A 14,774-nucleotide genomic window follows, 5' to 3' on the forward strand; every position below is an offset into this window, starting at 1 on the left:
TGCGTTTGGCTCGGACATGTCCGAGGTGAACTTCCAAGATGTGTGGCTCGGACCACCTTGGTCCGAGGAGATTGCAAAAATATGCCCGATCGGACCCTAGCGCAACCAAATCGAGGATATTCAACGACCTATCTCTATACCATGATGATTTTGCAACATATTCAAAGGGAGCTTATGTTTTCATTACGTCAAGAAAATAGAGTTTGAAGAAATCACAAGGCAAGTTCAAGACAAGTTTTGTCATGGGAGTTTATGTGAAAGTTATCATCCGGATAGGAGCTTTTGGATGACCTCAAGAGCATTTTGCTAGAAGAAAAGTTTATCATACGAGGGGAATCGTATAATAAACTTGGGGGGCAAATGTTATACCCAAAAATTGGAGAATGCATCCTAGGAGGCTAAGGAGAATGCATCTAGGAGAGTGCCTCCTAGGAGGGCTAAGAGGGTGGTCCTAGGAGACCCCAAGGAGGGTGTGGTCCTAGGAGACCCCAAGGGTGTGTAGGAGGCAAGCCTCCCAAGGTTTTCTAAGTGTTGGCTCGAACGTGTCCAAGGTAAATAGCTAAGGAGGAGGAGTCTCATGCAAGAGAATGGAGACTTAGACTTTCATAAGGAAAGTCTATACAATGTTCGATCGGACATGTTTGGGAGATGCTAAAGAAGGTTGCCTCAATGTTGTCCAAGGTGAGGTTGCCTCAATGTTGTCCAAGGTGAGGTTCCCTCAATATTGTCCAAGGTGAGGTTCCCTCAATATTGTCCAAGGTGAGGTTCCCTCAATGTTGTTCAAGGTGAGGTGCCAAGGAAGTTGCCTCGGACCACCTTGGTCCGAGGAGAAGCCAAGGAGATTGGTTCAAGGAGGGACATGGCATGCTAGAGGAGAGTACATGTTCGAGGAGAACCATGCACGTTCAACCCACCCAAAGCATGTCCTACCACCATGCATATCCTACCACCATGCATGTTTAACCAGCACTTGCATGGGTAGCGAGTAGGAGGTGGACCAACTAGCTAGAGGAGACTAAGTCAGATACAACTTCAACAACATGCGCGGGAATCTCTCATTCTTCCCACAAATGGGGAGTTTGTTACATTTTGAATGTTGAATGTTTATTTGTAATATAAATATAATAAATATAGTAAAATATCCCTATTATAAGGGGATATCAGTTGAGGATCCCATCTCGATAAATAAAGAGCTTATGAGATGAGAGAGGGTCCCTTCTGCTTATTCTTTCTAGAGAGATAAAATTTGGTCTGTCTATTCTAGAGAGAGAAAGTGCTGAAATTAGAGAGAATTCTTGTATTTTCACAATTTATACTGAAGAAACTCAGTTGGCATAGTCCATCTGATCTTGAGTATAGATTTATAAATCACAACTCTAAGTGGATTAGGCTATTACCGACAATCGGGGCTGAACCACTATAAAAATTCTGTGTTATTTACTTTTCTTGTTTATACCGTCTGTTGTCGTTTACATTCTCTTGAAGGTTCGTCGTATTTGACGTTCTCACGTCGTTGGCTAAAAACGCAGTCAACACCTATCGAACTACCTATCGAGCTCCATCGAGCTCACATCGAGCCACTCTGAAACAGTAAAGAACAACCCCTATTTTAACATCCATGTCGAACTACTATCGAACTCCTATCGAGCTCACATCGAGCCAGTATGAAACAGTAAAAATAACCTACTTTAACATCCCTATCGAACTACCTATCGAGCTCACATCGAGCCATCATGAAATAGTAAAGACAACCTATTTTAACATCCCTATCGAACTCCCTATCGAGCTCCATCGAGCTCACATCGAGCCACTTTGTTAAGGGAATTTTCACTATCGAACTCATATCGAACTCACATCGAGCTTTTAACATCCCTATCGAACTAATATCGAGCTCACATCGAGCCACTCTGAAATAGTAAAGAACAACCCCTATTTTAACATCCATGTCGAACTACTATCGAACTCCTATCGAGCTCACATCGAGTCAGTAAAAATAAAACATGTAAAATTGAAAACAGTCCATAATTAGGTATAAATTGCTTACCCCATCATTGAGCCACGACTGGGGTGTCTTCAACGTCAGAAACCATGCTGGACCGTGACTCCCAGTCTTTACATCCCGCGGGGTCTTGTTGGGCATGTCTCCAAGAAGCCACTTGCACATTGCCCTATAATGTTTGGGATCTGGCTTCTTGAGAGGGTCCAGCACATGTGTAGCCTCTTGTGTAGCCTCGTCTGCTGGTGCAGCTGTAGCAGTGCGAGGTCTTTTCCTCGTGGGATCCGTATAGTCCTCAAACCAATCTGGCTTGCGTCTTTGGCGTCTAGCCCTCTGAAACTGAACCCCAGCAACATCCTCAGGGTTGACAATAACGACTCCCGGAGTCTCAGCATCTGGTGTCACAATGATGGTAGGGGGCGTCGTTGGATCATCAACATAGTCTAGCAGAAGATCCAATGACTCTGACTCTAAATCTTCATTGGACCCCCTCGGTTTCTCCTTAACAAATGTCAGGATCTGACTGAGTACGTCCAAGATCACTGACTGGTTCTTCAAGAGGGTCTCCTGTCGACCCTCGACTCTGTCCAACCGCTCAATCAAGTCGGCTAGCTCAGGGGCTGAGGCTGAGGCTGGTGGTGGGGTTGGTGTTGGGGCTGACACTGAGGCTGGGGCTGATGTTGGGGCACAGGTTGATGCTGGGGCTGAGGCTGGGGCTGATGTTGGGGCACAGGTTGAGGCTGGGGCTGAGGCTGGGGGAATAGGAGGGGTGGGACCTGCAACCTCCTCCCCCGGGGCAGCATCAACAAATATCTTGGCTGCCTCGGCAGCCTGAGAAACTTTCTCTGCCATTTTCTCAAAAGTCGCATCCTCCTCCTCATCAGTCTCCGAGGGATCCTGGCCAAGCCCAGGATAAAGGGGAAGATCTCCCTCAGTCAAAGACAAGTAATAGTCTTTTTCTGCTGGCCGAGGCTTCAACATCGGAAGAACAATTAACTGCAAACAACATAAAACATTTGGTTAACTCAAATAATGATTAAATATAAGCATATAGATAAAAAAAAAAACAACATAACTTACATTCTTCTTCAATAATATCGGTGCGATGACGGACTTGGTGAAATCCTTGTTCTTCCGATGCGACCAGCTAAGCATCCTCGGGAACATGTTTCCCGAGCTCACAACAAGCTCCACCGCAAGCTGTTGGATAGCCTCATATGCCCAGTACTGTAAGGCGGGGGCATAACCATACATACTGTATTTGGACTCTTGCTGCACCTTGGCATCCTTCTTGGCATCATAGTTGGCCTTTTGCTTCACCATGTCCTTCTTACAAGAATGCAATAGCCTCCTATAAGAGTACTTCCCCCATGGATAGCTGAAGAAGTACTCTACATTCTCAACAATTTTTAGAATATCTCGCCAAATGTGCAGTTTTCCCTCAATGGCATTCAGAACCCCCTCAACAAACAGACATAGACCAAGCTTGTACACATCTTCCACAACCGTACAAGTCTTGAAAGCATGGTCCACCTGTGACAGCTTTACTTTCTCAGCATCGTTGAAATACTCCTTTATCAACCGATCGCTGAGATTACGCCCTTCCAACTCTTCTGGTGACGGGAAGGCACTGAAATCCAACCCCGTCACCAGGGCAAACTCTCCCATGCCGAATCTACAAGACTTCGACCCCAAGAAAAAATGCACCTCATCTTCGTTGTTGCTGGCGATTTTCCTCAGCAACAGTTGATGCACCAAGACTCCGGAGAAATTAAACTCCGAAGCCAAAAAGAATTGCTTAAAAGGGGATTCCTTAGCCCTTTCAAGCAGCCCGAGCTCCAAAAACCTGGTCTTGATGTGATTTAAAGTACTACTACCCCGATATGTCACTCGACCAGGAAAGTGATCACTGAACGGAACAAGCAACTTAGGCATCTGTAACAACACATGAAAAAAAATTTGTAAGAAAACAGAATAAAAAGATTTCAAAAAAACACTGAAATAAGTTGTCATCGAGCTCTATCGATCTCTATCGAGCTATCATCGAGCTGAAACATACCCTATCGAGCACTATCGAAAAACTATCGAGTTCCATCGAGAAATATCAACAACCTAAATTTATCGAGCCTATCGAGCCAGCATCGAGCCTATCGAGCCAGAATCGAGCCTATCGAGCTAAGAAAAATCTGTCTGTCTAGATAAATAACCATCGAGCTACAGTCTAGTCTCATATCGAACCATTATCGAACCTATCGAGCTATGAAAAATCTGTCTGTCTAGATAAATAACCATCGAGCTACAGTCTAGTCTCATATCGAACCATTATCGAACCTATCGAGCCCTTGTAATATAATACAACATATCCTACCGAGCTCTTATCGAGCTCCTATCGAGCTCATGTCGAGCTCATATCGAGCCATAATCGATCCATCATCGAACTGTTCAAACTACCTTATCGAGCCTACTATCGAACTATAATCGAACCTATCGAGCCACTGGTTCAAACCCAGAAAAAATTTCCCACAAAATCGGACAACCCATTCCACAAATCACAGATTCAACAACGATATAAAGCAAATATGGACTTGGGTTCAAGATTTTACCTTAGTTTTTTAAACTTTGAAGGAAATATGCTCCGTGGGTCTCGGGTTTGACAGAAAAATGGGAGTTTGCAGTGGGCTCGAGATCGCCGGAGAAATGGGAGAAGGTGGGGGCTCGACGGAGAAGGTGGGAGCTCGACGGAGATGCGGGCTCGACGGCTCGACGGAGATGGCGGCTCGACGGCTCGACAGAGGTGGGGGTTCGATGGTTTTTGGGGGATTTTTGTGAGACTGAAAGAGAGAGAAACCGAGACTGAGAGAGAGAAGGCTGAGATTGAATGGGAAGGGTATTTTCGGTAGGAGGGAAAAGCTTAGCATTAATTTGAAAAAATTATTAATGTTGGGATTTTTTGGTAATATTAGGTATTATTAGAGATAAAAAGTGAAATTTCCCTATATTTATTGTATGTCTATTAAGCAGTTTTTAAGTTAAATGGAAAAATTCTTACATAAAAATATGAGAAGTTAAATGAGTCAAATATGATGTTAAAGTACAAAAAAAGACAATGATTAAAGCATATATTCTCTATTCAAAACAAGAAAATGTGTGCAAAATGTCAAACACACCCAATATCACCTTACTAGTGCTCAAAATGTCAATTTATTAGTTTTAAAGTGTAAAATAAATTAAGTTTTAATCAATATTTTCATGAATTCATTATAATATATTTTATAATTGAAGATATTAATTTTAATTTAATTTGTGTTTAATTTACATTTGGACACTAACAAAAAGAAAGAGAAAGAAATAAGTAAAACTGGAAAAAAAAAAAAAAAACGTTGAAATTGTGGCATCTTTTAAGATAATTGGCCCAGAATTCGACCCAAAAGACCTCAGGCCTGCCAGCTTCTCCTCTTTCCCCAGCACCAAGTGGAGCGCCCCTCACCTGCCACGCATCCCAGCCAGCCAATGGAGCCCTAGCGACCCGCGCCCCAGACCTGTGAACGCATCCTTCTTTTCTCCTTGCCCAGCCTTGCCATGTGTCTTCCTCTTGTTGGTTGCGGCTGGGTCAACACCACCAGCTGCCACCAGCCCATTTTGTATGCTCTTTGGGCCTTGGACCTTCTATTTTGAGCTTTAAAGCTCACATTTTGTGTTGTTTTAAGGGAAATGGGCATTTTGACCATTTACTAAAATAGTTTGGTTAATATTAATAATAAGATTTGATTTTTCAAAATCATATTTTATTATTACTGTTTCAAATTTATTTTGTAAACCTCATTTGTAGTTTAATTTCTTTTTCTATAAATAGGGACTCTTCTTTCACATTTTGTATGTAATTTTTAGAGTAAAGAAACTATAGTAAAATTTCTACTCACTTTCTTCTCATACTTTCTTCATAGAATTTTGTGAGAATCATGAGTATAATGGTCTAATCTTTTTAGGAAGGTTAGGGATAATTCCATGTGCTAGTGATGTTATTTTGCTACTTTGATTTACTATGTTCTTAATATAATGCATTTGAGTTGTTTATGTTCTTTCATCCTCATCTTTATTTTGTTATCTTTATTTACTTGTGTTAATAGTATATAGGATTAGTCATGCTCTTTCTATGTGATTTTAATTAGTAAAAGTAATATTGATACATAATTTTATGTCTAATCTTCTATTGCATTATTGTCCTTGGGTATTTTATCATTTTTAGATTTTTCATAAGATTAACATTGTGCTTCTAAAGTAAAGAACTTTATAACTCAAATAGACTCTTGTTAGAAAAGAATATGAACTTTAATGATAGATTTTCCAAGTAAATGTTGGGATATGAACTATTTACGTGTGTAGTTTTGTAAATCAAGTAAATAACTAAACAAGCATATGGATGATTCTTGAAACCTTTCTACTTTTCAACTCTTGATTACATCTTAATTTTTATTTCACTTGATTTATCACATTTCATCATTTCTCCAAAAAAGACAACAAAAAAATCTCAAATCTATTTTCATTTCCATTTCTATTATTTCATGTTACTAACTTTTTGTGTTAGTTTTCTACTAATCTTTTGGTTTTAGGTTATCTCCTTGTGGATCGACCGCTCGATTTTTACTACAACTACCGCTTAGTGGTTGTCACATTTTGGGCGTTAAAAAATTTTGGCACCGTTCCCGGGGAGGTAGTTTTCAAAAAAATTCGTGAAATTTTTACCAAAATATTAGTAACTTTATTTGTATTTTTGTTGGTACGAATATTATGTTAGTATAGTGTTCTTATATTTGTGTGTTGATTCTTTTTATTTATTAATTTTTAGTTAATATGAATGTTATTAAAAAAACAAAAAATATATATATATATATAAATATACATATATATATATAAAAAACAAACCCAAAAAAAAAAAGAGAAAAACGTAAAAAAAAACAAAAAATATATATTTATTTTTCTTCTCTTTTCTTTTCTTTTCTTTTCTTTTTTTGTTACATAAAAAGTGATAATTATATAAATATATATATATAATTTTGTTTCTTTTTAGTTAATTCTAATTTTATTTCTCTTTCTTAATTTCTTTTCTATTTTTATTTTATTTTTTTTAGTTTAATAAATATTTGTAAAAAAAAAATAGATTAAGCTTGTTATTTTATGTAAAACTTCATTTCTCTTTTCTTTATTTTTGTGTTGACTATTTTGTTGCTTTAGGTTTCTTAGTCTAGACCTTTCATTCTTTTAGTCTTAGTCTTCCTTAGAATTTAGTTCTTTCCTTAAAAAATTGCATAAAATTGTTCATAAAATTTCAATAATAAAATGATTAGTATTGAGAATAATTGTGTAATATTACAAATGGTAGAAACCGATATTGTTCTATCTAGAAATATTGGTTGTTAAATAAGGTATGTGATAGCATTACCCCCCACATTTACCTGGGAATCTCAGGAAGTTCTGTCTAGGCAAGTGTGGGTCTAAAGCGGTACCTTGGCAACCTTCTCAATTGGCCTAGGAACATTTCAAGCATATACTTTTGCACTATTACATTTTTGAACTTATTGCTATAAGAAAACCAAGCTTGTTCTGTAAAAATTAGCAATTTCACTCTGCTTAAATGTTGTTTGGTCGAAAAATTTTAACTTGTGATCCGTCATACTTACTCAGTAACCTCAGGGAGTTTTAGTAAGGCGTTGTATATCACCCCAAAACCTCCAAGCCTACCTGGGAACAAGTTTAACAAAAAAAAATAAAAACATAAAAATAAATAAATAAATAAATAAAAACATAAAATAAATTTAATTTTGATTTCCGAGAGTGGATGAATCATCACGAAACTTGTAGTGAAACTTCTTCCAATTCATCCACCACTCCTTCCGAAACTCCTTCCACCATTCTTGTTTCTCCACAAACTTTAGTTGATAATAATCCATTCGCAATGGCTCGTAATGATGACATCCAACCAAGAACTCTCAATGACTACCTCCATCCTACTCGCACTTCCACGCCTTCATGCATTATCTTCCCTCCTAATATTCCTGCATTAGACTTTAAACCTGGCATGATTCAACTCTTGCCCACATTTCATGAAATGGAAAATGAAAGCTCATACGTGCATATTAGAGAATTCGAGGAGGTAGTAGCCACGTTCTATAACCGAGTCGAAAATGTCGATTCTGTGTGACTAAAGTTCTTCACTTTCTCCTTGAAGGACAAAGCCAAAAGTTGGTTATACTCTTTGAGACCTAGGTTTATTGGAACATGGGAGGAAATGACCAAATATTTCTTTCTGAAACACTTCCCTAGCCATAAGAACAACAATCTAAAATGATAGATTTCCACATTTTCCCAAAAGGATAATGAAACATTCTATCAAGTTTGGAAAAGATTCAAGGATCTGTTGAATCAGTGCCCGCACCATGACTATGAGAACTGGCATTTGTTCAATTACTTCTATGAAGGCCTCACGAGTCGTGAGTGCCAGTTTGTAGAGATGCTATGCAATGGTGAATTCCTCAAAAAAGAGCCAGACAATGCTCTTGAATATCTCGAAGAAACTGCAAAAAAATCTCACACCTGGACTGGTCCAAGTGCTACTGGTAGCACCAACCAACATAAACCATTTGGGATCTATCAACTTCGAGAAGAGGATAGTGTTAAGGCCCAACTCGAAGCTTTGAAAAAAATAGTTTGAGGTCTTAATGATGAAAAATGGCCAAAAAAATCGCACATGATTGCTCAAGCGGAACCACAAGAACCTTGCTTTGTTTGTGGAGGGATGGAGCATTTAGCAAAGGACTGCTTAGATTTTAATGAAATGAGGGGGGTTTATGAGGAGTAATGCAATGCCTTGGGGGCATATAACAAGTCATTCTCTCGTACGTACAACCCTGGTTGGAGAAACCACCCAATTTCAGTTGGAGAGAATCCAACCAAGCTTAATCATTTGGAAACCAATGGAGAAACGAGCATCAAGTTCAACCATCAAAGGCGTATTTGGCACCTCAATACAATGCTCATCCACAACGAAATTCTCTCGAGAATACCATTTATGCATTCATAGAGGAACAATCCAAAATAAATCGCCAAATGATGGAAGAAATCAAGGAAATGAAATGTCAATTCTCAAAATTGACTGAATCCTTGGCCATTCCAGAAAAAAGCAAGCTTCCTTTCCAACCAAAATTGAAAGTGCAAGGCCAACACATGGCCCAATCCTCAAATTCCAATGATCGAAATGTTATGTAAATTCCATCACAACTAGAATTGGTACAACTTTGCAAGACCCATCCATAAATGTCACATCTCCCAGTATTTCGAAAGTTAATCCTGAGAACGCACCACTCAATGCTTCTCCAAAAGTACAATTTCTCCGGGCTTTGAAACCTGTTGGGAAACTTCCTGATAACCGAGCTAAAATCTTTGAGCACTTGACACAAGTGAAGATTAATTTTCCTTTGCTTCACATCATAAAACAAGTGTCGACTTATGCCAAAATCATCAAGGATCTATGCACTGCAAAAAGGAAGCACCGTGTCAAGAAGACTGCTTTCTTGACTGAGCAAGTGAGTGCGGCGATTGAACGAAAGACACCGCCAAAATACAAAGACCCCAGTTGTCCCACCATTTCTTGCCAAATTGGGACTCATGAAGTTAGTCAAGCCTTACTTGATCTTGGCGCGAGTGTAAATCTCATTCCTTACTATGTGTACTCACAACTCGGTCTTGGGGAAATGAAGCCAACATTTGTTGTGCTACAACTTGCTAACCACTCCACCAAAAAGCCTAGGGGTATTGTTGAGGATGTTTTAGTTCAAACTGAGAAGATCTATTACCCCATAGACTTTCTTATTCTGGATACCCAATCTATGGTAAACATGGAGTCAAAAATTCCTATTATCCTCGGAAGACCAATCCTTGCTACTGCAAATGCTTTGATCAATTGTCGGAATGGCCTAATGAAGATATCGTTTGGAAATATGACTTTTGAAGTCAATATCTTCCACACCGGGAAACAACCCCGAGAAGATGATGAATATTATCAAACATTCATGATTGACACTTTAATTCCCGAGGAGGTTCAATTACAAAGCAATTTCGATAATCTTGATGAACTCCTCCTCCTGCTGTCTAAAAATTAAAGTCCCAGTTCAATTGAGTCTACTCTTGCAATATCAGATCACATAGACTCACACAATAGAAGGACTATGTTTTGGCAACCTTGCTTTGAAGACCTACCTTGCGAGAGGGCACAGCCAAAAACTTCAGCTGAAGAGGTTCTAATTGTTCAATTGACCCAACTACCCGAGGGTCTGAAACATGTGTTCTTGGGAGACGGTGAAACATTTCCAGTTATCATCTCGTCCAACCTTCAAAATTCTCAAGAATTATAGTTACTCGAGCTACTGCGAACGCAAAAAATGTAATGCCCCGGATTCCCTATTATGGTTAATGGCCGGATGAGTAGGCCGGGAGGGCCATAACTGTTTAATTATGCCATTAAATGTGTTTATGCATGTTTATGATAATTATATTATAATATGATGTTAAATGCGTGCATGTGAGTCCACATTTGTTTACAGGGGGTATTTTGGTAATTTGGCCCGTTGAGGGTATAATTGTATATTTGTGTTGCGTGTTAATGATATATTGTGAGACCACATTATAATGTGGATTGGTTCGAGTATTTCGACATGAGACGATCTTTAAACATGATTTATCGGTTTGGTCATAACAGGTTTGAGCTCGGGGCTCGGGGTGAGTCTTAGGGTGTTATTAATGATTATAGCGTTACCGGGGATTTTAGGGTAACGGGTTATGAATTGTTGATGTTTGAGGATATTGAGATTAGCGGGAATTGGGAAGCGTTTATTATAATTAACGGGTTTAGCGGAATGTACCAATTTTTCCCTTGAGTTGGTTTAAGAGGCTTTGGATGGCACAAGGGTATTTTGGTCTTTTAAGGGAGGATATATATGATGTTTAGTGGCTGTAGAAGGTGGTGGAATAAACAGAACAAAAACAGGGGTTTGCTTCCTCCATTCCCGTACATCATCTTCTTCACTTCTCCTTTGAGGGTTTTGAGTTCTTGGTGGAGATTCAAGCTAGGGAAACTTAAGGGCTGGATTGGAGACTTGATTTAGCTTGTGAGGGAGGTCCAAAACCGGTTTCAAGGTGAGTTTTAGCTTTTGGTTTCAGCTAGTGCTCTGTTTTCGTTTTAGTTTTCAATTCATGGTTTTTGATGTGGGAAGTGAGAATCAAAGGGGGTTTTTGTGTTGTTTTGATTGGGTTTTGATGAGGGTGAGCTATGGGTGTTATTTGGGGGTTTAATTGAGTGTTTGGAGGAGGTTTGGAGTTGGTTTGAAGGGTTAGTTCCAAGGGAAAACGCAGGGGAGAGTTGGCTGGTGCGTGCTGGTTCTTGGCTGTTTTACTTAATGAGACGCGGCCTGTCTATGGCGTGCCGCGGCCTATGATGGCTTAAAATGTGAAAATGGCCCTGTCAGGAGGGTGTGCCGCGGCATGGCTCTGGTGAGTCGCGGCCCATCAGGGCAGATTTAGCCAAAATCATGTTTTTAGCTTGGGGATTCAAACCTTAGGCCTCGGGGTTGAACCCAGTACCTAGTTGAGTTATGTTTGATGTCCCGGATGCTAGATCTTGGTTTGGGAACCCTCAGTTATCATTTTTATTGATGAATCCTATATTTTGGTTATGACCAGGTGACCGTCAAGGAATTTAAAGGTTGATCGTTCATATAATAATTCTCACTCGAACCAGAGGTAAGAAAACAGTGTATGAATACAGTTGCACCCTGTATAGGTATATGACATGCATGGTTTGATATTGAGGCATGTTGGTTGATTTATGTGGACATGGGTTGCATGTTAAATGCTAGTGAACGCTGATTACCTGCTTGAGACACTGACTAGTCAGGGACCGACTCTAAAGTCGATGATCACACATTGAATGGCTCTATGGCATTAATGTGGGACCGACCCTAAGGTCGAAGAACTTATAAGCGCTTGCCTGGTCTACGACCAGATGACTATAGCCAAGGTATATGACCCTGGTGACCGTTTGTCACGTGGCTAAGGGACGTTGTCCATAGTTTCGACTCTAGAGTCGTGAGGAAGGTTATGTTGGTGACCAATCACCATGCACCTGTCCTGAACAAGCTTATGAAGGAAATCACCTATCAGTTAAGCCCTGGTGACCGTATCGTCACATGGCTAGTGGGAGCGATGCTCATTACTGTGACTTTTGGCTATTGTCACCAATTTTTTGGACTCATAGTCCTGAATGGTTACTATGATCGTTGTTGATATTATATCATGCTTTATTGTGTTTTCCTGCTGGGCCTTGGCTCATGGGTGCTATGTGGTACAGGTAAAGGAAAGGAAAAGCTTGGCCAGCCTTGAGTGGAGAGCTTGGGCGATGTGATGTACATACAGGGCCGCTTGACTGCCACGATCAAGGAGTTCTCAGAGGGACTAGGGGTTTACCCTATTTTTGCTGCTTAGGCCGGCGGGGATTGTATATTTGGAACTGTAGCAACTCTTTTGTAATACAAACCACTTGTAAACATTTTAAAAGGCTCATGAGCAGTTTATTTACTTAATGAAATGTACCCTTTCCTTTTTATTGGTTTTTCACATTAACCTGCTAATAGTACCTAGATCACGTTTTTAACCAAAGGACTCGGGTAGCGAGTCAAATTTCCGGTTCACTGTTCACCGTAACTGTTCTGGGGTAACCAGGACGTTACAAAAAATCTGCGATAGGTTGGACGCTTGCTGATATCAAAGGTATTAGTCCTTTAATTTTCTCCCATCGAATCAATATGGAGGACGAGGATATCCCTCGAAGAGACCCTCAAAGGCGACTAAGCCCCACAATGAAAGAAGTCATGAAAAATGAAGTTCTAAAATTGCTAGACACTGGTATCATCTATTCAGTGGCAGATAGCAAATGGATTAGTCCTACTCAAGTCGTGCCCAATAAATCTGGTGTCACTGTGGTCCGAAACGAAAAAAAGGGTCATTGTCCTCCCAAAAACTGTGACAAGGTGGCGCATGTGCATTGATTATCGAAAATTAAATGCCGCCTCCCGCAAAGATCATCTTCCACTCCCATTCATTGATCAAATCCTTGAGCGTGTAGCTGGTCAGCCTTTCTATTGCTTTCTTGATGGCTATTTAGGCTATATTCAAATCGAGATTGCATTAGAGGATCAAGATAAAACCACTTTCACTTGTCCCTTTGGCACTTTTTCTTTCCGGCATATGCCATTTGGCTTGTGTAATGCACCAGCTACATTCCAAAGATGCATGATGAGCATCTTTAGTGACATAATTGAAAAATCAATGGAAGTATTCGTGCATGACCTAACCGTTTTTGACACATGTCTTCTTCATCTTGAAGTTGTTTTAAAACGGTGTATTGAGAAAAGACTTGTGCTGGATTGGGAGAAATGCCACTTCATGGTATCTTCTAGAAAATTCTTAGGCCACATTATTTCTGAAAGAGGAATTGAGGTTTATTAATCAAAAGTCAACCTTCTCTCCAACCTGCCTACTCCTAAGACTGTCAAAGACGTTAGGTCATTCCTTGGTCAAGTTGGTTTCTATAGGAGGTTCATACAAAAAGTTTTCAATGATTGCTCATCCGCTAAGCAACCTCCTAGCCAAAGATGTTACTTTTGAGTGGACACCAAAGTGTGAGGATTCATTCTGAGCACTTGTGACCTCACTCACTTCCGCTCCCATCATTCAATCACCTGATTGGAGTCTTCCTTTTGAGATCATGTGTGATGCCAGCAACTTTGATGTGGGAGCTGTGTTAGGACAACGAAGGGAGGGGAAACCCTTTGTTGTCTACTATGCAAGCCTAACTCTCAATAGTGATCAAATGAACTATTCCACTACTGAAAAAGAGTTGCATGTCGTCGTCTTTGCCCTTGACAAATTTTGATCTTATTTGATTGGACCACCTATTACGATCTTCACAGATCACTCCACCCTTAAGTATCTCCTTTCTAAAAAGGATGCTAAGGCGCGATTAATACGGTGGATCCTTCTCTTGCAAGAATTTGATATAACGATCAAAGACAAGAAAAGTGTTGAAAATGCCGTCGCGGACCATTTGTCCCGACTTGAATTAAGTGATCCTGTTGATGGTCCACCTATTCGTGATGATTTCCTCGATGAACAATTGCTTTCTGTTACTAAGTTACCGTGGTATGCTCACATTGTGAACTACTTAGTAGCAGGTGAACTTCCATCTGAATGGAGTTCACAAGACAAACGCAAATTTCTAGCCGAGGTGCGCAATTTCTTTTGGGATGACCCATACTTATTAAAGTATTGCTCTAACCAAATCATGCAAAGATGCATCCATGATGATGAGGTGTCTAGTGTGCTGAATTTTCACCACAATGATGCTTGTGGAGGCCACTTTTCTGTGAAGAAAACCACTGCAAAAATCTTACAGTGAGAACTTTATTGGCCCACTCTGTTCAAAGACACCAATGATTTATGCCGTTCTTGTATAAGGTGCCAAAAGTTAGATTCTTTGTTTGTTGGCACACGATGCCCTTGAACCCAATTCTTGTTATCGAAATATTTGATTGTTGGGGGATAGACTTTGAGGGATCATTGCAACCTTCTTTTGGTTACCTCTATATTCTTCTCACTGTGGATTATGTTTCAAAATGGGTCGAGGTCGTACCTTGTCAAACCAATGATAACGCTACAGTCATTAAATTCT

General features: G+C 39.9%; 1 non-coding gene across 1 annotated transcript; it reads right to left on the reverse strand.

Moving 5' to 3' along the window:
• Positions 1-8,330: 8,330 nt before the first annotated feature.
• LOC133820612 (small nucleolar RNA R71) lies at positions 8,331-8,436 on the reverse strand. The gene has a single exon (XR_009887018.1). It is a non-coding gene; the product is annotated as a small nucleolar RNA R71 (small nucleolar RNA).
• Positions 8,437-14,774: the final 6,338 nt, after the last annotated feature.

This window comes from Humulus lupulus, chromosome 2 (assembly GCF_963169125.1).
Source record: "Humulus lupulus chromosome 2, drHumLupu1.1, whole genome shotgun sequence".
NCBI lineage: Eukaryota > Viridiplantae > Streptophyta > Magnoliopsida > Rosales > Cannabaceae > Humulus > Humulus lupulus.